Genomic DNA, 27,228 nt, shown 5'->3' with positions numbered 1-27,228 from the left:
AAGAGCAAGAAAAGTTAAAGGGAAATTACAATAGCTTCTGGCCTATCCTCTGTTGACTCATGTAAAAATACTTCTTTCCAGGTAAATATATCTCTGCTTTCTCTCAACAAAACAGCTGGAGCTATAAATAAGATGATTTAGAGGTATTTGTAACCCCCATATGGCCTTGTACATTGTGTTTAATACATTTCAGGTGAATTATTATTTTGGCTATTTATTAAGGCAAATCATCATTTGAAACTGCATGGCTAAAGAAAAGCACAAACTCAAAAATAGCAAGAACTATCCCATAGTAGTGTTGTACTTGTACCTTAAAGTAGCCTTTTTATGTGCATAGAGACACTGGAAAAATATCCTTCCCTACTCTTTTCCTACACCTCTACCCCATCCTCCTCACACACAGCTTTCATAAACTATGAGCCCCTCACTTGGCTCATTCTTTTTTTTTTTTTTTTTTTTTTTTGCGGTACGCGGGCCTCTCACTGTTGTGGCCTCTCCCGTTGCGGAGCACAGACTCCGGACGCGCAGGCTCAGCAGCCGTGGCTCACGGGCCCAGCCGCTCCGCGGCATGTGGGATCTTCCCGGACCAGGGCACGAACCCGTGTCCCCTGCATCAGCAGGCGGACTCTCAACCACTGCGCCACCAGGGAAGCCCTACTTGGCTCATTCTTTATATTACAAGTTACACTATTTTCAAAGCGAGGTTTGCATTTCTTATACTTAATCCAATGATATCTGCATTGTGTGTGTTTCACAAATAAACTTATGAATGATGAAGTCCTCTTTCTACAAAGGCACTCTTGTCAACGAACGTACCTTGGGATTTGATGCAGAAACTTCTTCTATGACTATAATTGTTACCAACCTACACATTAAAGGATCAGTGATCTGTACGCTTCATACTTGCCCAGAAACAATCAATAGTTCAGCACTTTAAGAAATTCAAAAAACTAAACAAAATTAATACACTGGAGAGTTTAGAAACATGCTGTGAACCAATGTTTTAGAAATAATGCACTATGTAAAAATTAAACTAGTTTAACTACAAAATTTAAGAAGGTGCTATTTTCACTTATCCGTGTAACTCTCATACCATGCCATAACCATGTCATCAAATGCCATGGGAATATACATCTTATACCGATGCTTTGTATGCTTTTTAAGGTGATTCTTTGATCCTTTATTCATCAGTGTTGAAAATTCACAAAATTCAATTTCCTTAGTCATTAAAATATTTTTAATGGGTTTGGACAAAGATTTAGGAATGGAAGACAGTTCACAGTTCAAAGTGTTTGATTTGCTATCATAGACAAATGAAATAGATTCTAAAGACTGGAAAATTCCACAATGGATGGAAATGTCTAGAAGCACATCAGTCAGGCAAATTCCATGAGAACTGACCTGACTGTGCCCAGTTTCCCCCATGAGCTACAAAAACTTTAAGGATTTAGAAACAACAGAGTTATAATGATATTCTTGCTTGACTCCTTTATTTTACAAATGAGAAGGTAGAGGCCACAAAAATTGTATGACTTGAAGTAGCCAAGAAGTAGAGTCCAGGTCTCCTGACCCCGGCTGGGATTTATTCACTGCTCAAGTGTAATAGATGGTTACAACCCCGAGAGCTCATAGACCGTGGAATGACACCCGTGGGACCAAAGCAAAAATGACTAAGTTAAATTGGTTAATTCATTCAATAAGCACTCATCAATTTCCAGTTAAATATAGTTCAGGGCCACTACCTTGTTTCTTTAAAACTCCAACAGCAGAAAAAGAGGTTCATTCTAGTGGTGAATAAGGCCTTCAGTGCAGTATCCGAGTTAAACGTTAATAACAAACCAGCAGACATACAAAATTAAGGTAAAACTTGTAACAAAAATCAGACTGTTTAAAAGAAACCAGAATCACGCAAACAAGTCCTATAATAGTATTTCTTCACAAACCAAAGTGTACTACAACCAGATGTGTTCTTCCTAACCCACTTGTAAGAATAAGACCTACTGGGGCTTCCCTGGTGGCGCAGTGGTTGAGAGTCTGCCTACCGATGCAAGGGACACGGGTTCGTGCCCCGGTCCGGGAGGATCCCACATGCCGCGGAGCGGCTGGGCCCGTGAGCCATGGCCGCTGAGCCTGCGCGTCCGGAGCCTGTGCTCCACAGCGGGAGAGGCCGCAACAGTGAGAGCCCCGCGTACCGCAAAAACAACAACAACAACAAAAGACCTACTGAAAACGTAGAAGGTTGATAACATCTCCGTTTGAAAAAATATGTACTCTAATATAGCAATGAGGTAGGTTTAGACACTACTTTTTAAAAAATTAGTTTTTCTCTGTTAACACATAGAAACTACCTGAATGCAAAGTAAGTAATCAAAGGTTATGCTAATTTTGTTTGCCCTAGTTTGGCCAAATCGTTGCTAGCATAATATTTGGAACTAATGTTTAGATTTCAACGAAGTTTCCTTTAACGATAAGGAAAAAAAATTCCGTCCTGACCTTGGTCTGCCAACTTCAGCTTGCTGGATTTTGAAATGTGTGGCCTGAGAGAGCTACAAGGTCTTGGATTATTGTACAGGGCTTTCTTAGGAAGTCTTTGCCTTACACAAACCTGCTGCCAAACTCGCCTGTGGCGTATATATCCTTACTGGAATTTACTGACCTATTATTTCATATACAGATAGAGATATAGGTATAGATATAGATCTATCTATATAATAATATATATAAATAATAGATAAATCTGTCTGTAAAGCAAAAGAAATTCTAAGACTTTGGAGTCAGTGCTTGCTTGTCACAACCTACTAACCTATAGATTTCTCCTTCAGGTGTTTCTAGAACACTTGGGGAAGAATCTGAGACAGGGCAGAGGTGAAGAAGAGAAGGTGACTTAGGAGACAAATGCCGGAGATCACCACTCCCTGGACCAGGAGTGGGTGGCACCAGAGCCCAAGGGCTGGGAGGGAGGGCGAGTGGCCAGCAGAGGTAAGGCCAGAGAGTGACAGCCAGAGAGCGACAAAGGCGGAGACGGGGAGGCCGGCAGGCGGGCGCGCGGCTGGGGGGAGTGAGGGGTTGGTGGGGGAACCGGGGGGCGGAGCCGCGGGGCGGGGCGGCGGCGGGAGCGGGAGCGGCCGGGAGCCCAGGCGGCGACGCAGCCCCAGTCGGACGGGCGAGGGCGAGGGCGAGCGCCGGGCTCAGCGCCGCTCCAGCTCCGGCACCGCGCTCCTGCCCACCGCGCGGCCCAAGGCGGGCGGAGTCCGCGAGAGTTTGTCCCGGAGCTCGGGGAAGTTTCCCGCCGAAGCTCCGCTCCCGTGAAAGCAGTCCCTGCCGGCACCCTCAGCTCCCCTAGCCGCTCGCCAGGTAACCGCCGGGGGTCGGGGCGTGGGGGAGGGGGTCCGGGATTGGAGGGGCCGAGATTGCGGGGGCGCAGCTTGCACCCACGGTAGGAGAGGGGTCTGGGTGGGCGGGGAAGCGCACCCTCACCTTTCCAGGTACTCCATCTCTGATGACTGCAGAAGGCATCTTCTCTTTCTACCCTAATCCCCTCCCCCCCCATTTGAACCCACGCCCGTTCACTTTATTGATTGTGCTGAGGGGAAAGGGGGTCCGGGAGATGGAGGGGGTGCGAAGACTTGGAGAGGGGAGGCGGAGGAGGACGGGTGCCTGAACTCGGGAGCTACCTGTGCTGGATTCCTGAGCCCCGGCGGGGCGGGTCACCCTGCACCCCAGGATTCTGGTGCCAGCCCCCACTCGGGGCAAGCCAGCCGAGGTTGGAAAGAAGACATCAGGAGGAACGGTCTTGAGTTTCTGATGGCGGTTTATCCGGTCCTCCAGCGTGTTTGGCAGAAAGATGAGCATCTCTGCTGTGATGCCCCTTTTTGCATCGGTCCCAAACTCCGAGACCTCGCAGAGGCTCTTGCTGAGGCTGCGGGCCACGTGGGAGGGAAGTGCGGAGACTCGGAGCCCAGGTTCCATCCGGGCCGGGCAAAGGGGTTGGGGGTGCCCTGGGGAGGGGCCCGAGGTGGGTGGGAGAGAGTAGGAACTGCGTGGTTGCTTTGTTGCCGCAGCTGTTACTTTCACACGGTTACCTGCTCCCGCTTCTGCCCCGTTTCAACATCCTGCCTATCAGCGTGTTTCTGTTAGGAGGCTAAAAGGTGTTATGTTTGATGTCTGTCAGCAGTTATTTCCAACTAAGTTCACAGGAGCGATGCTGGAGCGGCCGCTGGTTCTCCCTCCTCTTCCTGCAGGTCCACCCCCAACTCCCTCGCATCAGCAAACCTGTCCTGAACAGTTCCCAGGGTTTTCAAAGGGATAGGAAGTAAATCATACAGAGTGTGTGCTTGTGTGACTTTTCCCCCATTATGTTATCACGAGCAAATCAAAACACTGTGGATGTTTAATAGGACTCTCCTTTAGCAGTTTTTGTAGTAATTAAGAGTATTATTTACCAGTATTTATTTTTCTTTAGTTTAAGCCCAAACATTGCGTTAACCTCTCTGTATACAGTTTTATCTGTGTTTGTCACTATTCCATTGGGTTTAAAGGACGTGGGCTTATTTTAGACTGACATATGTATACACACCAAAATACAGTGTGACTGTAGTTAATATTTATCTGTCTTCCTAGTTCGGTGGCCTGGCACCTGCCAGTTCCAGTACATAATTATAGTACAATATGCCTGTCTACCAAATTGAGAATAAGGAGATTGTCATTGCCTTTCATGGGCGAGAGTACCCTGGACTACCAGATTTTATGATTGCTCAGAGGGTTTTTAAGGCTTCAATCAGCATGAATCTGATACACAGAACAAAATTACAGTTCTTCCCCATGTATCCAAAAAAGGATACAATACCCGGGCACTGGTAGTTGACTCATTATTGAGGAAAAATTTAAGTCCTCTCATCACACAGAAAACATTTTGATTGAATATAGTCAATAAGAAATAGCACACATTGAATGACTTGAGAAAACAAGAGGAATTTTCCTTTGGCCTCATTTGGGTTTTATCTCTTTTATTACAGTAGCATCCTCCAGAAAATGAGCCTTGCAGGTAGTTGTTGGTCTGTAGTGACTACAACACCATATTTTTTAATACAGAGGCTTGCTGACAGTCCAAAAACATAAATGTTTTAAACCGTTACCAACCATCTGTTCTCTCCCACTCAAAGCATAATGTTTTATTTTCACAGGTATCAAGACATACATCCTCACTTTAGACATTTCCATGAACATCCCAAAAGCTGTAATGGTATCTGATCTTGACCCAAGTTCAGCAACTGTTGTGTTTGGTTTATTACACTGTAAGCTCCTCTCCTTTTATTTTCAATGAAAGAAGAAATCAAAAAAGTTTTAAAGCCTTTGGCCAAGGCTGGTGTATACTCCATTGAAATCTGATTGCTCTTTTTTTCCCCCACCTTTTTGTTACCAGAGAGAAGCTGAGAGTTAGTGCAGCTGCAGGCTCCTCCTGATGGCATTCTTTCCCTTTCTTCCTGGTCACAAGGGTAGCATTTGGTGCTCTGATGCAGTGCATGAAACAGCCCCATGACTCCAGAAAATTAGTGTGGTTTGCAGAAGAATGTAACATCTTCCCAGGAAGAATTGACAAAATGGGAGACTAACAATATTCTAACCCCCAAATTAAGTAGACCTAAGACATACACATTCTTTCCCGCACAAATATTCTGTATGCGTAATATAGGGTATTATATAAGATACGAGTAAAATGTCTATCTACATAGTATCTTTATATTTGTGTTTGGGAATCTAGATGAATTTGTATATAATCGGCAGATAGACACACACCCTTCATTTTGTTCATGTTGTCATTAAAGCAAGATTTGAGGTTTTGAGTCCTCCCCCCATCCAGAATGCTTTCCCATTTGGGAATGTCTGCTTTATCTGGAACTGCAATGTTAGGATATTTTTATCACTTAAAATTAAGTCACCTAATAAAAATATTGTTCCTTCAGTGTGGCCAGAACGTTGGGAAATTCTTTTTACTCAAATCTGGGTGTCCCAAAGCACTTCCGTATTTTTAAGGAAAAAGATATTGGCAATCTTGCTCACACTTTGCAAATAATGGATATGTACTTGAAGATTATCACGAACCAAAGAAAGGTGGGGCTTCTGTCTTCTTACCTGTTACACTGCTCTATACTGCCCTTGCCTTGAAGGCACAAGGGTCTCCTTACTTGCTGCCAGGATAGCATTGAAAAGAATGAACCCAAGCTATAGATAATTTTGAAAGTAAAGTTGCATTTTAAAATATGGTCTAATTTAAACCTTTGGAAAAACATAAGGATGCGATTTTTCTGTGTACTAAAAACGAATTATTGAGGGGAGACAGTTTCATCAAGTATAGGAAGCACTCTGAATTATTCATGTTAATGAGAGGAATAGAGGCAAAGATAATCCAAAATCATGGTTATTTACGAAGTCATTTGTGTTTGTCTTTGGAATGTATTACACGTTTGATTTGAAAACGATTTTCATTGTTATTGTGGGCAAGTTGCCTTTCTAATTATTTTGTTTTGTTTAGGTTAATTTTTAAATGAGCTTGCATATCTCAAACACCAAAACTGATTTATGGGGAGATGGGGCATGTGGGCAGCCTGCCCAGAAACGAGCTGGGTGACAGAAATGAGCAAACCTGGTATGAAAACTTTGAAGTAAATTATATATAACTCCCAGAGAGGTAATCAAGACTGGATTCTATACCTACTTAATGAATTTGTGTTAAGGATTAGATGTGTTCCTGGAAAAATAAAAGTCCTTCGATCAAAATTGGAGAAATTCAGTCCCACTTTGCATATAACAGAGGTGATTAATATGTTTTTGAAAAGATGATAGTGCGGGGTGCTTCTGAAAACCAAATAGGAATATTCTAACTTTTAAGTCTTTTTTTGTTTGTTTGTTTTTGTCTTATTAAATGGAAGTTTTTAAGCATGAGGTTTTCCTAAAGCATACACGTGTGTATGTGTTAAGGTGATACTCCTAAGCCTTATTTCTATATGTATGTTTCTAAAACAAAAACAGCAAGTTGCCATCAGAATAAGGGGTTTGGTCCATTTGCTCTCCGCACCTAGGCTCCAAATCAAGTTTTATCAAAAAGAAGCTCTCAAGTATCTATTGTTACCAAGGACCTGGTTAGATAAAATAGCTGAAGTTCAGCAAGACTGCCAACTTAACAGATTTCTATTGTGTTTTTCAAAAGCTCCAGGGCAAAATTCGTTGTCGATGAAATAGTTACTTGGACAAGAAGTTGATTCACAGCATAGCACTTGTTCTTGAACACCTTGTCTGCGGTCAGTGTTCAGTTGTGTATGGATTTTGTTGAATTGTTATTTCTGTGGACTATTAGAATTTAGAAGACCTCTGTGGAGAAGGTTAGAGCTACCAAAAATATATGATTGGAAAGGCAGAGAGATAAAATCATTTTTATTTCAAGAATTCAAAGCAAAAAAGAAAACTGTGACTTTTACGACAGGGAGCAGAATGGTGCTAGAAAAGTAGATGTCCCCTTCAGATTGGTGACTGTTCTCATAATGAATGTGCTCACTCCATAGAGTGTAGGGGGACTTCTTTTTTGAGGAAACATTTTTGTAGTTTTATAAGACATGGCATTTTTAAAGACTGGACTAGACTGAGTACTTAAAAAATATATTGTGGTTGGAAATATAATTGCTACCCACAGGATATATTTTATATACATTTATTAAAGGAATCAGTTTCTTCTGATCAGCGCCTAAGTCTTAGAATCAAAATTATGCATTTTGTGATAGAGCTGGAAAGGACCTTAAAAGTAATTTATTCCAATGCCCTTATTTTACAGTTAAGGAAATGGGGGCCCACAGTGATCCCAGTGAGCTGCTAAAGGTCACACCGGTGGTTAGTGGCAGAGTAGATACTAGAAACCTGATCTGTGCGACTCCTTATGCAGCTCCCTTGACTTAAGTTGGGTAGCTGGATGGGGGAGTTAACTCCTTCTAGCCATGATGGAATCAGCTGTACACGATAGTCATGAAATGAAGTGGTACAGAGGTACACGCAGGAGGCTTGTGGTTTTCCTGTCTTCTGTCATTCGCTGTGGACCAAACTGTGGTTCTCAACCCTCTTAGACTCTGTCCTCTTCTTAATAACAAATATTTTGTGTCACCCCCTTAGTATCTTGAAATGTAATTAATCAATAATATTATCACTGAATATATCTGTCATGAAAAGGAACAATAGAATAAAATTAATTTTTAGTACAATGTGCATTTCACTATGCTAATGTTTGGGGGTGACTTCACTGGAACACATAGTAAAGAAGTCAGGGGCTTCCCTGGTGGCGCGGTGGTTGCGAGTCCGCCTGTCGATGCGGGGGACGCGGGTTCGTGCCCCGGTCCGGGAGGATCCCACATGCCGCGGAGTCGCTGGGCCCATGAGCCATGGCCGCTGAGCCTGCGCGTCCGGAGCCTGTGCTCCACAGCGGGAGGGGCCGTGACAGTGGGAGGCCCGCGTACCGCAAAAAAAAAAAAAAAAAAAAAGAAGTCAGAAGCTTGCTTGTGTGTACATACTCTATAACAAATAAAATTGGATTTAAGACAGGAATGTCAGAAGACATTCCATATAGGAAGTACAGGAAAATGAAAGGAGAATAGACTAAAAGTAGTATTAGGATAATTACAAACCAGACATTTGTATTTGGAAAGAAGGAAATGATGGTAATCATTGTAGGGAAGATATGCCAAAGTCAAGTTATAGAAAGGCGGAGTGGAGAGAACGTGGAAATATGATATTTTGCAAATGAGAGAGTAAATACTATTAATATAGTCTCACCAAAATCCCCAAACTGCTTTATGCAGCATTTTCCTGTTGTTACCAGTGTGAACTCTACTTCAAGGGACTCTGCAGGCTACCCACCATATCATCAATAATAACAAATAAAATATTTCCATGGTGGAACTTATTGACAGTGCTGATGCTGCCTTTTTCAGTTTATTTTCTATTAATGGTGTAGTCTATTAATTCTAGATTTAAGAGAAAGACTATACAAAATCGTTGACTTATTCGCCACAGCAACCTTGTTGTAAACCACTGGACTTTGTGGTGGAAATTCTTAGAAAATGCTTATATACCAGATTCTACAGGTTGATATTCATTATAGGTTTAGTTCAGGGGACACTGCACGTTGTTTGGGATATTTGGGAAAATTCTTCACCAAAAAAGCCACTAAAAACCAATAGAACTCCCCTCCCTTAATGATTGTGACAAAACTGAGCCTCCCCAATCCTTTGCAAAATATTCTCTAGGGGCTGTCTGGCCCTGGTGAGAGTCAGGGCTAGATAAACAAGATTTTTAAAAAAATTCTTATTTATTTATTTTTTATTAAAATATAGTCGATTTACTATGTTGTGGTAGTAATAACCTATAAGGGAAAAGAATCTGAAAAAGAATAGATATCGATAGATAAGATTTTTATGATGACGTGGGTTGTTTTTCATGCCCCTATGCAATCCTTACTTCTTTTAAGCGGGACCATCCCACTTGTCCGCTGGTCTCTGCATTCAGTGGACCAGTATTACAAATTTCACTGCCCATCAAACTCAAGCTCATGTTCTGATCTTTTTCTCTTTCTCACCTTTATAAAAATTTACTACTTCTTCCTTATTTCTCCTAGGAATCTATCTTTCATGGATGACTATGAGTGCTGACAAACGAATGTGCAAGCTGGATAATATTTCAGTTCTTGCAGGCCTTACTTAACCTTGTGCGTATCTCCAGAAAGCAATGAAGGCTTTTGTGTACAGAGACAGTGTATACATGCACACATATGTATGTATATGCATGTATATGTATAGATGTACATGTTTTCTGTGTCTACGTCCATATATACATACATAATCTCAGGCACCGAAAAAACAGGAAAAGGAGGCATCAATTGAGATTATATCATCAATGCCCTTGAAATAGGCTTATGCAAAGAACTGCACGGGTCCAATACTGAAAGTTGCACCATGAAACGTAATGCTGTGAAGTATGTTCTTAGCAGAGGCCAAATCTGTTACGCATGCCAATAAACTGTTGTATTAGAATGTTTTTGTGTTACTTGAATTAAGTGTGTCCTGTGCTGGCATATGGGAGTTGGAGGGGGAGAGGTATAGACAACTCTGTTGTCTGTCTCAGATGTATATAGTCTGTGCGCTGTTGCCACACTAAAAACACACCAACATGTCTTCTCTTTGCATAATATATAGTATTTGCAGAGGGATTAGAGGGTTTTGAAGATTGCCCATATACACAACCTATATATGGGCAAGAGAGTATATAGAGTATAGGATCCCAGAAGCAAGGAGGAAATTGAGAGCGAAACTCAAATTTTCTTACTTATAATGGTTTGTTTACTAGACCATAATGTGAGACCTGCTCTTGGGAACTGAGTTATTATAAAATGTCCGTTCAGTATTAGCTGCAGTAAGCATCTTGAATTTACTAAATTGTAAGGAAGATTTTTTTTCTTAGATTACTTTCCACAGTGGGTCCACCTAAGATGTCTTTTATAACATCATGTGACTTACTCTTTTTTCTTATTCTTTTTAAAGAAAGAAGCTTTTTAATGTAAAATCTTTTTAAAATTTTATTTATTTATTTATTTAATCTTTGACTGCGTTGGGTCTTCGTTGCTGCGCGTGGGCTCTCTCTAGTTGCAGCGAGCGGGGGCTGCCCTTCCTTGCGGTGCGTGGGCTTCTTATTGTGGCGGCTTCTCTTGTTGTGGAGCATAGGCTCTAGGCTCATGGGCTTCAGTAGTTGTGGTTTGCAATTAAGATTGAAGTCACAGTATGTCTGTGTGTGTGTGTGTGTGTGTGTGCGTGCGCGTGTATGGGAATAACCAATTGCTTTGACATAATCATAAGATTCTCTACATAGAAGAACATGTTTTACCCAATCAGGAGAGGCAGGTTTTCATACAAAAAGGATGCAGCAATTGTACAGAACACAATTTGATCTATGATTGTTTTGTTGTATATTGTTCATTCTTACTGGAAGCTTCTTGGTCAATTGAATGGCCCAGCATTCAACCTCAGGCTGACCCCAAACTTGATTTGGTCCACTTTTGTTACAATTTCTAATAAGAGTCTAGTGGAGCCATGGGAATTGAGGGAAGATAATATTGAGGGTGTTGGATTGTGGAGGTGATAAGGAAAATAAGGAGCTTCTTTCATTTGAGCAGCACAAAGATCTATATAGGCAGTGAAATTTTATTGGAATATCTGCCTTTTCTTGTTACGCTTTTTACTCTTGCATGGAATAGAGGCAAAGATTGTGAAAGTAAAGCCCTTCTTCCTCTTTGTACCGTTAACAATGCCACACAAGAGAAAACCTTCTTTGTCAGAATAAACAGATATGAGCCATTCCAGTCATAGTGCCTCCTTTTTCCATAGGACCTCAATACTCCCCTAAACTGAAATCAGAAACACTAAAGAATGTAGGTATGAAAGGGAAAAATACACCCAGTTAGTGTAGTAATGTAGTAAAAGAAATGTCAGAAGCTTCTATTGGATACACATGAAAATGGAGAACGGAATAAGACAACTTTGTCAGTTCAAATGAAGAACGTAAGTCTTACTACTGCATTAGTTTCAGGAGCGAGAAGCTCAAAGCTCACTTAGCTTTGTGATCATTTCTGTTGTCTTTTTTGTCACCAAGGGGGTTAGAGCTGTGATCCAAAGTTACAGGTTACTTTAAGCAAATACCGTCTGTGAAGACTTAGGTAAAATGATGACGTTGATCGTATACTTTCAAAAAGAAGTTTCAAAATTAAAATGTGGACACAAATTTTTAGAAACATATCTCTAAATAAATTTGATTTTTCCACAGCACCCTTGGACAGTAGATTAGAATGAGGGTAGTTTCCTCCCTCCCCCCCAAAATCAATTTTCTCAACGTATTAAAATATGCTCAGGTGTTAGTGACATTATTGGACTAAAAGTAGTAACTACCAACACTCTTTTACCTTCTAATATTTGCACTTTATTTTCAATTAGGAATTTTTACCATCAGAGGATGAGATTCTATCCCTGTGACAGGGTTGGCATTCAGCTGGGTGCACTGATGTGGTCTTACTGGTTATTTGTGGCTGGAGCCCAAGTTGTACAGATTATTAAATATTCTAAATATTAATTCTGTACTTACATGATCACTTTTGTGACTTCAATATGGATAGGTACATAGCTCTCACTTGCTAAATGTGTGTGTGTGTGTATATATATATATATATATATATATATATATATATGTATGTATATCTCACTTGCTAAAATGTCTAGCAAGACCATATTTTCAGATTTTGCAGATCAGGAAATTATAACAGCATTTAGAATAGAAATGGATTTGCAAATTACTGAACTCTCAATTAGCAGAGGTTGTTCTTCTAGTACCTTAGAACTTTGGTTCACTTTGACTTTTCCCAACATACGTACACCACATACTGTCCAATAAGATTCCTTGAAATTACTGGTGTATGTTTTATTCAGAGCACTCTACAAAACATGATTATGGCTCAGAAAGTCTCTCTAAATTCTCCACTTGTAGATCCAGCTCTGTGCTTGGTATTTGTTCTTGTCAGTCTTAAACATCAAATGAAACATGTCAAAATCAAACTTGTGATCTCTGCCCATCTCACCTCAACCTCCAGGATTCCCCAGCTCCCAATCCGGATTTTATCTTTGACATTCCCTCTCCATCCACCGCATATCAAAGCCCTCAGCCCGTCACTGATGTTACCCATCTACCTTAGGGCATCACCCGAGTCTCAACTTTCACCATCCATTGTATGAGGGCTACTACAGGGCTTTTATAACTCGTCCTCTGGCATCTGATTGTTGCTCCCCCTCCAAATCCATCCTCCAATAAGGTGAGAGGAGCCTTTTCAAAATGCAAATATGACAACTATCACCCCTTCAGCTACACATGCCACTTAAATGGATTACCGCTGCTTTAAGATAAAGACCAAAGCTGTGCACCTGATTTTTTGAAACCCAGCAAGGCTCCTCCAGTCCCATCTCTTTTGGTAGCTCCAGTCCTTCCTTCTACTTCAGCTGCCTGGCTTTCTTCCAGTTGCTCTGACTCTCCCGGCTCTCTCCCATCCTCACACCTGTAAATACAGGTACCCAAACATTGCCTAGTGAACTCTTAGTTAAACCTCAGATATCAACCCAAATGTCACTTCCTCAAATGAGCCATGTTGTCCCCCTAGACTGAGCCAAATTCCCTTATAATACACACACACACACATCTTTGTATGCATACATGTATCTGTACTTGTGTATCCATATCCCTCATCACAGCTAGTTGCAGATTCACATTTATTTGTGTAACTGTTTAATTAATCCTAAGGGATTAATTAAAACTACTATTAATTAAAACTACTGTGTAGTTTTCTTGGTCCTTATATTCCTGGAAGATACCATAGTGCCCACTCAGAGTGGGGGTGTAATAAGTATTTGTTGAATAAATGTTGATTTGGGCATCCTGTCTTTAACCCCGAATGTGCACATGCATACACATATACTACACACAAACACACACATCCACCCACACATTCTAAGATAAATAAATAAATAAATAAATGACTTGGAAGTTACAAGGCTCCATTTTTTACTTTCTCTGTGACCTCTCCAAATATCACACTCCTGTTTCTTCAGTTTCTCTTCCCTATCAGTGATTCATTCAGAGGTGACTTCAGCAGTGCTACATTTGCTTAGAGAGTGAGGTTGGTCTATTGAAATTTTTACCAAAAAAAAAAAAAAGTCCAGGCATTTCTTTACATTGTTTCCTCTGACATGTGAAATCACTTGATAAATTCAGGAATCTTAAAAGGCTTTACTATATCAGGGATTTATGCTCTGCTGTTTGTGCATATTTTGGCATTAGTCAGTGATCTAAGATTATACCACGTTGGAGAAAAAAAAAAGAAAATCCTTTAGAAGTTTTCTATTTGTATGATTTCCGTATAGAGATAAAAGAAATGAAGGAGAACAAATTAAAGTAAGAATAAATAGATGAATTTGAAAGAGTAACATAAAAATCTATGTTATAAATTAAAAGTCTATAGTTTTAAGAATTGCAGAAAGGCTTCAAACTATGGCTAAAAAAGTTAAGGAAGCAACCTATCATACTGACTGGCACTTACTATGTTCTAGGCACTATTCTAATTATTTGTTCCTAAATTCAAATTACTGCATTAAAATTGAGTTAGTCTCCTTTTTATTTAAAGCCTTCGTGGTTGAACTAGTGTAGGGGAGAATCCGCTAAGCCTGGCACATTTTGTGCCAGAAAACAAGGAATTGTTCAAAAGGTGGTGGAGACCCATCAGAAGGACCTAAGAGCCAGATTTCAGGAATACCCACTGACTCAACTTGGGATCATTTGAACATAAACAGTAAATGTATGTTATGGATTACAGCACATTAATAAGAAGAGCATCCATGAGCCCACAGTGTGTGTAGTATGCAAACGGGGGCAGGTAGAAGGAAAAGCTCTGTTTCACTGAAGAGTACAAGCCAATGAATAAAAGAAAGGATAGAATTATAAAGTTACTTTTTGTGACTACTATTACAAAGGATAATCCACCACTGGGTGAATGGTTGATGGGGACAGGATAGTCACACTAACTCTACCTGTCAGCCCACAGATTGCCTACTAGTTACAAAGAGGGGAAGTCCCTTTACAGGACAATATCTGGCACCAGCATGACCAAGTGACCACACTTGCCGTCACCAATAGTGGACAAACTGACATTGTGTACCTCTTGATACACACGTGAAGTAGGACAATCCCCTCTGAAGTTATTTTGCCAGAAATGATTCTCCTGAATCTAATCTTGAGGAAACAATCAGACAGATCCATATTGGTAGATATTCTTCAATATAACTCACCTGGACACTTCAAAAATGTCAGTGTCACTAAAAAAAATCCTGGAAAACTGTTCAGTATTAAAAGATTAGAAGGAATGGCAACTAACTGAAAGATATACTTCCTGATTAGATTCTGGATGAGAAAAAAAAAACTATAAGGGATAATATTGGGACAATTGGAAGGACTCTGGGCTATAGCATTACACCCACGTTAAATTTTCTAATCATATTGGAGTCATGTAGGAGAATGTGTTTTGGGAGAGACGATATACTTAAAAGTATTTAGAGATGAAGTCTCAGAATCTCTGCCATTTTCTTTCACGTGGTTTGGCAAAAAAAAATTTTTGTTAATATGGGAAAGAGAAAAAAGAAAATGTGGCAAAATGTTAACACTTGTTTAATCTAGATAAAGATTGTATAATATTACTGCTAATTTTCTGTAGATGTTTTCCAAAATAAAAATTGGGTAAAATATTCTGTGATTTCAAACTAACTATCCAACAGTTGCAATCATTGTCACATTGTATTGAAGTGAGCTTGTGCGCTTGAAAGTGGTTTCATTGGTCAATTAGTAAAGTGTCCTCTCCAGAGTATCTAAATATCTTCAGCCAGCATTCCATAATACTCACTAATTTATATTTAAACACTTAAGAAAAAGCCATCCTTAAAAATTATGTTGTAGGCAGTAGAGGAGACAATACCTAATAGGGTACTGTCAGTAAATATTAGATGAAGTAATATTTTCCCCATTGTTCAGTTATATATGAGAACTTCTCAACATGTGAAATTTTATAGGGAAATTAGGCAACTTGGCAATATGTTTTTTCTTCTTCCATGTCTTTGCTTAACATTTGGTGCTTGCCTATAAAACAAAGTGTAAGATTACTGATGATTTTCACGGAAAGATCCACAACATAGCAGAATGCAGTGTGCAGTGTAGAATAGATCTGGCCAAGGCTCCAATGAGATTTAGGATCCAGTGTGATTCTCAACTGTACATCATCTAGAAGGCAGGCAAGCAGTATCAGTACTTGTATATTAGAAACACGTACTTAAAAGCCTAATACCGTAGATTTACAAATATCAGAAAACAGAGCTCTCTGTTAGGTCAAAAGTGAGAGTCGATTCCATATGAAGCACAAAGTGAAAGAGATTAAATTTTTAAAAAGTTACAAAATTTGTAATAAAAAATTATCTCTTTGGAAAAATTTCAACTTCAAAATAAGTATTTAAAATATTCCTTCTACCATTTAAGTGTATGATGTAGTATTTGCAGTCAGGTCCCTGTAAGAATACTTTGCATGAATACTTTTCTGATAACATTTAGGGCTGCTTCGATATGTACCTTTCACTTATCCAGAACAAGGGGAGCAGTGCTTCTCGATATATGCTCGATATATGATAAAAAAAGAACTTCTAGATCTTCTTGTATCTTAAGATACAATAAACCAAAGGTAAGATTATTAATAGAACTCTTTCCCCTTATTTTCATATGTTAGTTCATAAATTGTTATAAATTATAATAAGAGAAGAGGTTTGAGTTTTTGAGAAATCTGAAGGAACCAGTTTCTTGATACTGCCAGGTTATACTGTCTTGAGGCTAAATTTCGCTATGTTCGGAAGTTAAACTTCATCTTCAGCTTATATTAAGACAGACAAGTAGTTTAAACTTGGAATTGTTTTTAATAAGGGAAAAATAGTAAATTATTATGGGGAGAGAGTTGGTTCTTTAAAAAGTTTTGATTATCTTCAGATAAAGGTAATAATAGCTTTAGTTCTTATACCCATTGTCCCACCACACACACCTCCACCCCAAGCTACTCATATACATGTCAGTACTTATACAATGGATACCCATACTACTGTAAGGGGGACAGAATTTTAAGACGTGAGAACTGGGTAAAATTGAATTTTGTGATCTCATTAATATATTTTAATATATTGTTAATATATTTTTATTTCATATTTTTAAAAAAATTTCTAAGACCATTAACAACGTAAGTTAAAAGTTTGAATATATAGCAATAGGAGAAGTGAACTTTCATATAGAATTTGGGTTTAAAAGTGAATAGCTATGTGAACAATTTGTGTAGGTAATTATTAGCTGGAAGCTGTTTGTACTCTAAGTTTATTGAATATACACATATGATAATAAGACTTTGCTCAAATAGAACCTTTTGATAATAAATACATGTGAAAGGTTGTGCCGTGGGGAATAATTCTCGATATTATAAGTATATTGAATTCCCTGCACACAGAATGCAGAACCCTCGACCAAGTATGTAACTATTTTTCATTCATGAAAAATAGGTCATTTTACCTAAACTCTCAGAAAGGATCAGTGTAACAAACAATGGAAAATGGTGTTGTTCTATTTATACATATATTCCAAACAGCAATCACAGAAGAAATAGCAAAGTGGAGCCCTATATCCTGTCACCAGTAGTGAGCTAAACTACGCTGAAAATCAGTTATCAGAAACAAATAAACACCTAATCATTACCTGAGAAGTCTTCCCTGTCATTGTGTATTGGAATCCCAGATTGTTTGCTTTTGTGGGATCTACTCACCTGCTTAGAAAAAGTACTTTAGCAGTAAAATAAAATATAGAAGAGCTGAGTTCTTTTTATGGACCTCGTACATTTATAACACTTCATGGAACTGTACACTCCCCCATCAGTTTTACTGTATGCTAACAAAAATAAAATGAAGTATCCTTCCAGTTCCCTTCCCTCATTAAGATTTTTTGTTACATTTTTATTATTATGCCCTATTACCTATTTCCATATTTAAATGAAATCAGTGCTCAGAATCAGTCCTTTCATGCCTGTTTCCTTTTCTGCGCTACCCTGACTTACTTCGTGGATTGCCAGATTTCACTATCAAGGAGTTTATTCTAGGAGGGCTCGTGTGCACTATACTTCCTGAATTTTTTCTTTCCTGATCCTCATTCCCCACCCCCTTTTCCCTTGCCCAGCACGGATGTCTTTCGTCCATAATCCATTTTCTGATTTGCTTTTCATTTTTCAAGGGGGCTGGCAATGTGGAATGGCAGGAGCTGGTGTAGTGGGCAGTCTGCAGCTCTAGTATGGGTCTTGTCTAGAATACCATCTCTCACCATGCTTGTTCTACTTACCCTCGAGTTTAAACAGTCAAGCCCCTAACTCAGTGTTGTGATTTAGCAATCATGGCTTTCCTCCCATTGTCTTCAGTGGTACACTCAGCTGGGAGACCAGTCCATAGCTAGTAAAATTAGAAGGTGGGTGTGTTATTTTCTCCAGCCTACCATCCCCAGTCATTCTGACTTTGAGTAGGGAAGTTTCACATTCCCTAGAACCTACTTGTACCCTCAATGTCACTGTGCCAATCTAAGGTTGGGGACAGCCTGTTGGGACTATGACATTATTTTTAGGAAAGTTTATAACCACCTCAAGGTTTGAGAGCATATGTGAATTCTCATCATCCTCTCGTTTCTCTCTAGATTTACAGAATTTAGCAGATATGCCGTGCAGTTAGTGGTTTGAAGTTGTGGTTCTTTCCTTGTTTAATTGAAGATGGAGTACTTTTTCACTAGTTTTTAATAGAGTTTATTTTTTAGAGCAGTTTTAGGTTCACAGAAATATTGAGTAGAAGATACAGAGATTTCTCATATACCCTCTGCCCTCCCACCCCCCAGCCTTCCTTGTTATCAACTTCCTCCACCAGAGTGGTACACTTGTTACAACTGATGAACCTACTTTGACACATCAACATCACCTAAAGTCCATAGTTTACATTATGGTTTACTCTTGTCCTGTGTATTCTGTGGGACAGATTTTAAATGACATGTATCCACCATTATAGTATCATACGGAGTGATTTCACTGCACTGGTGAAGGACATACCTCCCTCTCCTCCAACCCCTATCAACCATAGATCTTTTTACTTGTCTCGATACTTTTATCTTTCAACAATGTCACAAAATTGAAATATTACAGAATGTAGCTTTTTCACATTAGCTTCTTCCACTTAGTAACATGCATGTAAGTTTCCTCCATGTCTTTTCATGGCTTGATAGTTCATGTCTTTTCAGCCCTGAATAATGTTCCAGTGTCTGGGTGTACTACAGTTTATCCATTCACCTGCTGAAGAACATCTTGGTTGCTTCCAAATTTTGGCAGCTATGAATAAACCTGCTTTAAACATCCATGGGAACGTTTTTATGTAGACGTTAAGTTTTCAGTTCCTTTGGGTAAATGCCAAGGAGCATGATTGCTAGGTTGTATGTAAGGGTATATTTAGTTTTGTAAGAAACTATCAAACTGCCTTCTGAAGTGATGGTATCATTTTGCATTCCTGCCAGCAGTGAATGAGAATACCTGTTGCTCCACATTCTCACCAGCCTTTGGTGTTGTCAATGTTCTGCACTTTAGCCATTCTGATAGGTGTATAGTGGTACCTCATTTTTTTAATCTGCATTTCCCTGATGACATATGATGTGGAGCATCTTTTGGCCCTTTTTTATTTTTTTTTTTGGTACGCGGGCCTCTCACTGTTGTGGCCTCTCCCATTGCGGAGCACAGGCTCTGGACGCGCAGGCTCAGCGGCCATGGCTCACGGGCCCAGCCGCTCCGCGTCTTTGGCCCATTTTTTAATTGAGCTGTTTGCTCTCTTATTGTTGAGTTTTAAGAATTCTTTGTATATTTTAGATAATAGTCTTTTATCAGATATATATTTTTTGAAAATATTTTATCCCAGTCTGTGACTTGTCTTTTCAGTCTCATGACAGTGTCATTTGCAGAGGAAAATTTTGTAATTTTAATGAAATCCAGCTTATCGATTCTTTCTTTCATGAATCATACCTTTTGTGTTGGATCTAAAAGCCATCACCAAACTGAAGGTCACCTAGATTTTCTCAAGTTGTCTTCTAGGAGTTTTATAGTTTTACATTTTACATTTAAGTCTGTGGTCCATTTTGAGTTAACTTTTGTGAGGGGAGTAATTTCTGTGTCTAGATTAATTTTTTTGCATGTCGATGTTCAGTTTATTCCAGCACCATTTGTTGAAGAGACTGTCTTTGCTTCATTGTATTTCCTCTGCTTCTTTGTCAAAGAACAGTTGACTGTATTAATGGGGATCTACTTCTGGGCTTTCTATTTTATTCCATTCACCAATTAAAAAAATTTTTTTTCACCAATACCACAATGTCTTGATTACTGTATCTTTATATTATATTATGTCTTGAAGTTGGGTAATGTCACAGTTCTCCAACTTTGTTCTTCAATATTGTGTTAACTATTCTGGGTCTTTTGCCTCTCCATATAAACTTTAGAATGAGCTTGTTGATATCCGCAACAAAATAACTCGCTGGGATTTTAATTGGAATTGCATTAATCCATAGGCAAGTTGAGAAGAACTGACATCTTGGCAGTGTTGAGTCTTCCTATCCATGGACATGGACTAGCTCTCCATTTATTTAGTTCTTTATATTCTTTCATCAGAATTTTGCAGTTTTCTTCATATGCATCTTGCACATGTTTTGTTACCTAAGTATTTAATTGGGGGGTGCTAATGTAAATTGTATTCTGTTTTTAATTTCAAAGTCTACTTTTTCATTGCTGATATATAGTACAGCAATTGACTTTAGTATATTAACCTTGTATCCAACGACCTTACTATAATCACTTATTAATTCCAGGAGAGTTTTTTTGGCAGTTCTTTCAGATTTTCTACATACATAATCATGTCATCTGTGAATAATGATGATTTTACTTCTTCCTTCCTAATCTGTATACCTTTTATTTCCTTTCCTTGTCTTACTGCATTAACCAGGACTTCCAGTATGATGTTGAAAAGCAGTGGTGAAAGGAGACATCCTTGCCTTGTTCCTGATCTTACTGGGAAAGCTTCAAGTTTCTAACTTATGTTAGCCATAGGTCTTGTGTATATTTCTTTATCAAGTTGAGGAAGTTCTTTATTCCTAGTTTACTGAGAATTTTTCATCATGAATGAGTGTTGGAGTTTGCCAAATGCTTTTTCTGCATCTGTTGGTATGCTCTTGTGGTATTTCTTTTTCTGTCTGTTTATATGATAGGTTGCATTAATTGATTTTTGAATGTTGAATCAGCCTTACATACATGGGATGCATCCACTTGTCATGGAATATAATTCTTTTTATACATTGTTGGATATGATTTGCTAATATTTTTTGAATATTTTCACATCTATGTTCATGAGAGATATTGATCTGTAATTTTTTTGTAATGTCTTTGTTTAGTTTTGGTATTAGGTTAGTACTGACCTCAAAGACTGAGTAAGAGATTATTTCCTCTGCTTCTATCTTCTGAAAGATAATGTAGAGAACTGGTATAATTTTTTCCTTTAATGTTTCGTAGAATTCACCAGTGACCCCATCTGAACCTGGTACTTTCTGTTTTGTAAGGTTATTAATTATTAATGCAATTTCTTTCCTGGATATAGACCTATTCATATGTCTATTTCTTCTTGTGTGAATTTTGACAGATTCTGTCTTTCAAAGAATTGGTCCATTTCCTCTAAGTTATCAAATTTGTAGGCATATAGCTGTTCATAAGATTCCTTTATTATCCTTTGAATTTCCGTGGAATAGGTACTGTTGTCCCCTCTTTTATTTCCAGTAATAGCAATATGTGTCCTCTCTTTTTTTCTTGATTAGTCTGGCTAGGGACTTATTGCTTTTATTAGTTTTTTCAAAGAACCAGCTGTGGTTTTGTTGATTTTCTATCTTGATTTCTTGTTTTCAATTTCAATTCTAATTTTTATTATCTCTCTTCTGCTTACCCTGGAATTTATTTGTTCTTCTTTTTCTAGTTTCTTAAGGTAGGAGCTTAGACAATTGATTTTAGATAAAATATGCATTCAATGCTATAAATTCCCCTCATCTCACAAATATTGATATTATGATTTCATTTTCATTTAGTTCAAAATATTTTAAAATTACTTGAGATTTCTTCTTTGACACATGTGTTATTTACAGGTGTGTTGTTCAGTTTCCAAGTATTTCAGGATTTTCCAGATATCTTTCTGTTGTTGATTTCTGATTTGATTTCATTGTGATCGGAGAGCAGACATTTTATGATTTCTAGTCTTTTAAACTTTTTAATGCCTGTTTTATGGCATGGAATATTTTCTATCTTGGTAAATGTTTGTGTGAGTTTGAGAAGAGTGTGTATTTTTGCTGTTGTTGGATAAAGTAGTATAGAGGTCCATTATATCCAGTTGATGGATGGTATTGTTGAGTTCAACTATGTCTTACTAATTTTCTGCCTGCTGGATTTGTCCATTTCTGGTAGAGGGGTGTTGAGATCTCCAACTATAATAGCAGATTCATCTGTTTTTGTTACAGTTCTATCAATTTTTGCCTCCCATAGTTTGACACTCTCTTGTTAGACACGTACACATTAAGATTTATGTCTTCTTAGAGAACTAACCCCTTTATCATTATGTAATGTTCCTGTCTATCTCTGATAACTTTCCTTGCTGTAAAGTCAAAAACAACCTAATTGAATCCTCTGCTTAAGGTTCCACAAGGCTGCAATTAAGCAGTTGGCTGGGCCCCATTTTTCATCTGAAGCCCAGGGTCTTCTTTCAGGCCCGTTGAGTTTATGGGCAGAATTCTGTTCCTTTCAGCAATAGGTCTGAGAGCCTCAGCTCTTAGACACCATCCCTCTCCAAAGGAAGTTCACAGCTAGCTTTTTGCCTCTTCAAGGCCAGTAGGAGAGCATCTCTAACGTCAGGGAAGTCCTGGACCCTCTTTTAAGTCAGGCCCACCCAGGATGCTTTTATTTTACTTTATTTTATTTTGGTTATCTTTTTCTTTGTGTACAACATGATTTGATGTACATATACATTGTGAGATGATTACCACAATCACATTAATTAGCATATCCATGATCTCACATAGTTACCTGATGTGTGTGGTGAGAATACTAAGACATACTCTTTGCAAATTTCAAGTAAATAATACAATATTATTAATTATAGTCACCATGCTCTATGTTAGGTCTCTAGAACTTATTTATCTTATAATTGAAGGCTTTTACCCTTTGGCCAGCAACTCCTCATTTCCTCAACTCCCTAGCCCTTTGTAACCACCGTTCTATTCTCATTCTCTCTTAAATTCCACATATAAGTGAGATCATACAGTATTTGACTTTCTCTGTCTGGCTTATTTCACTTAGCATGGTATCCTCCAAGTTCATCTATACTATAGCAAATGGCAGGATTTCCTTCTTTCTCATGGCTAAAGTAATCTCTTGTTTAATTAACTCAAACACAATTGATTAAGGGCATTAATTAATTCTGAAGGGTTTTTTTTTTTTACCTTTTTCATATACTATTCATTAAAATCAAATTACAGGTCTTGTCCACACTCAAGAGGAGGGGATCATGTGGGGCCAGGCCTATTAGGGTTCATCTTAGAATTCTATCTGCCACAGAGATCTTGCATATTGACTTGCATATTTAATTTCTTCTCTGGTGCCTTGACTTGGTGTTGTCATAAATACCTAAAATTTAGTATGATCAAAACTGAGCTCTTGATCTTCTTCTTTGAAGACTTCCCCTATCTTGAGTATCATTTCAAAAGTTAAGTTCAAGTTTTTTCACTTCTTTCCATCTCTACAGCTGTTACTCTGATCCAAGTCATCATCATTATCCATATTTGTAGACTACAACAGCCCCCTTCCTGGTTGATTTCTTTATTTCTCAGATCATGACTCACATGGCAGCAAAAGTGATCTTAAGACGTAGATCTAATCCTTTCTCTCCTCTGATTATAAACACTCTATAGTTATCTGTTGCTTTTTAGAATTGCCCTTATGGACCTGATAGGACCTTGCCTATCTTTCCAAGCTCACCTTAGGCCACTTTCTTTTATTCATTGAGTTCCAACCATACTGTCTTCTTTCAGTTTCTAGAACATGTTAAGTTCTTTTCTCTTTCAGAGTATTTTCACATGTGATTCACTCTATGGGGAACTCTCTCCCTTTACCAGCACAATTTGGCATGAGACTAGATCCTTCCTGTCATTCAGATCTGCTTAAACATCACCTCCTCAAGGATGCATTCTCTGACCAACACGTCTAAAGAAGTTCTGCTGGTCCTTATACCAATATTCAATATGTTGACCCTTGCTTTTAGTATTTGTCACACTTCTTAATCATGTTTGTTTTTCTTGCTTTTTCTTGGCTCACTTTTGTGTCCTAGTATCTAAACAGTGCCTATCAAATAACAGATCATCAAAACATATTACATGAATGACTGAAGTGTTGCTATTATCAAAAAAACAGGCTAGAGTAATTCAAAGAAGGCTTTATGGGAGAAGCTGGCCTTTTTTTTTTAAATGAATATTCAAACCCAAACACTTACATGGATATATAACTTTTAAAAAATTTTTTATTTATTATTTTTGGCTTCGTTACTCCACGTGGGCTTTCTCTAGTTGCAGCGAGCGGGGGCTACTCTTTGTTGCCATCTGCAGGCTTCTCATTGCTGTGGCTTATCTTGTTGCAGATCATGGGCTCTAGGCACTCTGGCTGGACTCCAGGCGCTCTGGCTTCAGTAGTTGTGGCTCGCAGGCTCTAGAGCGCAGGCTCAGCAGTTGTGCAAGGGCTTAGTTGCTCCATGGTATGTAGGATCTTCCCGGCCAGGGATCGAACCCTTGTCCCCTGCATTGGCAGATGGATTCTTAACCACTGCGCCACCAAGGAAGTAGGATGGAGAGTCAGAAAGGAAGAAAGTCCCAGACAGATGGAGTAAAGAGCAAAAACAAATTGATGGATGTAGAGATTAGCATGGAATGCTCAGGAATCAGTAGACAGAGAGGAGGCTTCACATTGGGGAACAGCAGGAAATTAGGTTGCAAAGGTATAGTTACCACCTTATGAAGAGCCTAGTGGACAGACCTTCCAGTATAGGTTATTACATGATATTGAATATAGTTTCCTGTGCTATATAGTAGGTCCTTGTTGGTCATCTATTTTATATATACTAATGTGTATATTTTAAGGAAAGGAAAAACATTGAATAAGCAATATTTAAGGAAGATTAGTGAGGCAGCATTATTTGTATTGAATTGAAGAGATTATCTGGAGATAAGTTGTTTATCCATAAGTCTTTTTGTTCATTTACGCAGTACATATTGATATCCCATTCACTATGTCTAAGGCGGTGTGTTTGGCATGAGGGTACCATGGGTATCACTTCAAAGTTGAGTCTTAAAAAACAAAGACCAACTTGAGGTTGGTGGAGGGTCTGAAAAAAAGAAGAAAATATTCATGTGCCCAGGGACAAAAGAGAATGCAGTTAGTTCTTAGGAATTTATATAGTTCAGCCTGCCTTGGGAGTAGAGTTTGAGTAGAGGTATGAGTGATAAAACTAAAAAAGTGGTCTAGAGCTAGATAAGGATGGGCCTTTTTAGTCATTGCACTTGACCCTTGAACAATAGGAGGGTTAGGGGTGCCAACCCCCGCACAGTCAAAAATCTGCATACTGCTATCTCTGACTCAAAAGTAAAGGAATTGATGAATGATTCACCCAATGGCAGGAAGCTGAAACCATTTGGATAAAATCAGGACTGAAACTCTACTTCTTTTGATTCCACATATTGGCATCTCTAATCAAACAAACTTTCCCACACACTTTGTTAATTAAGATCTGTAAAATGAAAATACACGTACTACATTTATTGACAAAAATCTGCTTGTAAATGGACCTGTGCAGTTCAAACCTTTGTTGTTCAAGGGTCAATTGTATAAGAAACTTGGGCCTGTTAAAAAGTGTGAGGAGTCTTAGAATATGCAGTCAGCATTTAGAAAAAAGGGACCAGAACAGGTGAATTATTAGAACTGGAAGCATGGATTAAGCTTTCATCTTTGCAGAAATTAGATCATTTCATGGGGGATGGAGCAGAGAAAAGAGAGTAGAACTCCAAGGAAAGAAAAAGAGAAGTCGGTGAGATCATTAAAGCTTGAAAAAAGATCACAGTAGGGGCCAAAGATGTGAGACGTTTCACAATGGTCAACAGATCATGGCATGAAGAGGTCAGGAACTCAGAGGATATATTTTACAGTGGCAAGAAGGCAATAACTTATAACCCTAAAAAAGGCATTTTCTCTGTGATTGCTTGAATGCCCAGTTAACAGTTAATCAGAATATTTCAGTGTCGATGTACACTTTTGTGAGTTCCTAAGATATGTGTGTAAATAATGTAAAAGTATTTGTCAGTGCTGGAAAATGGAATGTTTTCATAAGACAAGTAGTCCCTTATAGCTTCCTTAGGTTTTCAGTTTATTTAGTCAGCTCTGAGTTTTGGTAACTAACTAATAAAAAAGTAAATTAGCTTATTTTGAGCAAATTTTAATAAATTTCATAATTTTGGTATCACTCTATTTAAGTTTTATTTGAAGTGTACACTTAAGTTTAGTGGAAATCATGCAATTTAAAGACAGCTAAACCTGAGTTTGGATAATGACTCTACCTGTTATGAGTCACGTGAACTTTCATATTTTGGTGTTTACTTCCCTAAATTGTCTCTAGACAGTATCCACATTTTAGAGCTTGATATTTTAGTGTTAGGCTTTACCTATCGACTTTCCGCCATGATAGAAGAGAATTTAGTCCTTTTTCCTTCATCTTACCACACGTATTCATACTTGTCCTTCCCAATCCTTCTGTCCTCCCAATAGGGATAGTATTTTGTTTAGACACATATTCAGTGTCTTTGTCGTCAGGACTATGTAAATGTTAGCCACAGCTTAGCCATGCAGTTTAATGTGTTTTTTTTTTTCCTTTCCTACATTTTCTGTTTTTCTGAAGTGAATAGTATCTTGCTCTTTCATTTGTCTAATGTTCTAAATTTTTGTCACTGATTCAGGCAAACTCTTCATCATTGTCTAAATATTCTGTCAGGATGTTCAGACAGATCAGCTAGACTACAAGTTTTAGCTTTCTGAAAAGTTTCTCCCATGCCTCTGTCCTGCTCCAGTTTGAACTGCTCACCCTCTAAACCTGTATACAGCTTTCATCTTTTCATTACTGACCAGAAATTTCTCTTATGTCATCCCTTTCCTTTTCTGGGCCTACTGTTTCCTGTATCCTATTTCTTCCTCTTATTTTATACCCTTGGTTTGTGCTTTTTGGGAGGTGAATTTTTTGAAAATTTATCTGAAAAGTTTTTTTTTACCCACACCTTTGATTGACACTTTGATAGAATTTGGTAGAATTTAATAATATTTTAAGTGAAAATAATTTTCCTTGAGAATTTTGAAGTCATTCTAGCTCCATTGCCTTATTCTAGATTCCACTGTTGCTACTGACA

General features: G+C 38.5%; 1 protein-coding gene across 1 annotated transcript in view; it reads left to right on the top strand.

The window, feature by feature from the left end:
- Positions 1-3,169: 3,169 nt before the first annotated feature.
- The window catches only part of CHST9 (carbohydrate sulfotransferase 9), a 235,284-nt gene continuing 211,225 nt past the window's right edge, over positions 3,170-27,228 (top strand). The window contains exon 1 of the mRNA XM_060028831.1: positions 3,170-3,354. The gene's annotated coding sequence lies outside the window, so the exon portion shown is untranslated. The remainder of the gene's footprint in view (positions 3,355-27,228) is intronic.

This window comes from Delphinus delphis, chromosome 13, assembly GCF_949987515.2.
Source record: "Delphinus delphis chromosome 13, mDelDel1.2, whole genome shotgun sequence".
Taxonomy (NCBI): Eukaryota; Metazoa; Chordata; class Mammalia; order Artiodactyla; family Delphinidae; genus Delphinus; species Delphinus delphis.
This window is presented reverse-complemented; position numbering and strand designations above follow the sequence as displayed.